The 1,437-nt window shown below is 35.5% G+C and overlaps 1 non-coding gene across 1 annotated transcript; it reads left to right on the top strand.

Annotated features, from left to right (window-relative positions):
* Window positions 1–348: 348 nt before the first annotated feature.
* On the top strand, window positions 349–455 carry LOC148865492 (small nucleolar RNA R71). The gene has a single exon (XR_016112081.1). It is a non-coding gene; the product is annotated as a small nucleolar RNA R71 (small nucleolar RNA).
* The last annotated feature ends 982 nt before the right edge of the window (window positions 456–1,437 follow it).

Raw genomic sequence — 1,437 nt, 5'->3', positions numbered from 1 at the left:
AAAAGGACTGCTGAATTGACAATCAGAATTTATTTGTCCTATTTGACCACATGAATTGTATGAGATGCTAGATGATGTATTAATGGTTGCAATATTAAAAGTATCAAGTTTCTTATTCAGATTAGCAATTTGCACAGATAAGGCTACAAAGGAATCGATGTGGTGTATTCCCCTCTGATTGGTTCGGTCATTGCCCCATTGGTAGTTGTTCGACACCATCTCCTCTACTAGGTCATAAGCTTCCTCCGGTGTTTTTCTCATGATTGTGCCACCTGCAGCTGCATAAATAATAGATTGATTAGAGAGAGTAATACCAATATAGAAAGTCTGAATTTGATGCCAAGTTGGTATCCATGGTGAGGACACTTCCTAAGCATCTCCTTGAATCGTTCCCATGCTTCATACAAGGATTCCCTCTCAAATTGAGCAAAAGTAGTAATATCATTAATTAATTTTTCTATTTTGGAGGGGGAAATATTTAGCCAAAAATTTCTAGGTTAGATCATTCCAAGTGGTGATACTTTCAGCAAGGAGTGAGTTAAGCCAATGTTTAGCTCTATCGTGCAACGAAAAAGGAAATAATCTAAGCCTAATAGCATCATCACTAACTCCATTATGTTTAAATGTATCACATATTTCTAAGAAGTTAACAATGTGTGCATTAGGGTCATCACTTGGTAACCCACTAAACTGAATACTTGTCTGAATCATTTGAATTATTGCAGACTTGATTTCAAAATTGTTGGCCTGAATTGTGGGCTAGCAAATGCTGGAAGTCACCCCATCAACGTTTGTAAAAGCGTAGTCCAAGAGTGTGTGATTTCCTTCTGCCATCTCTCCTTCAATCTCTATTGCTGGTTCACCAATAACAACCTCTTCTCTCGCTTTACCTTTGTTGGCCCTTTGCAACAAGCGAATGGTCCTCTCAATTTCTGGTTTGAATTCTGCTAGTCCCTCTCTTCTAGTGTGTGTCATGCACTAGTAAATCTGAACAAAGCAAGAATTTGAACCAACAAAAAAAAGGTAAACAAAATAAAATAATAAAAACAGAAATAAAAAAATCCAAATTAATCAAGGTTAACAAGTTCTAATATTACTTTAGGATTAAATCCCCGACAACGGCGTCAAAAACTTGATAACTATAATTATAACCCTAGCAAGTGCACTAGTTATCAAGTAGCATAAAAATATCATTCCCATGAGGATTTAACAAAATAAGTATTAGAACCACAGCCTTTCTTAATTATTTGAACAATCGAAATTCAGATTTGAGAGAGCAAGAACTACTAAAAATAAAAACTAGAAAAAAAAATAGAAGCAAGGGTGATCACTAACCGAATATGCAATGGATGAAATAGCTAGGGCTTTTGGTCCACCTAATCCATGTGATGAATATTAATGGATTCGATTAACCAAGATTATTTGTCATTCCCATAA

Source organism: Nelumbo lutea, chromosome 3 (assembly GCF_056320005.1).
Source record: "Nelumbo lutea isolate HS-2025 chromosome 3, American lotus-T2T, whole genome shotgun sequence".
Classification (NCBI taxonomy): Eukaryota; Viridiplantae; Streptophyta; class Magnoliopsida; order Proteales; family Nelumbonaceae; genus Nelumbo; species Nelumbo lutea.
The sequence above is the reverse complement of the archived record's forward strand: the minus strand, read 5'-3'. Positions and strand labels throughout refer to the sequence as shown.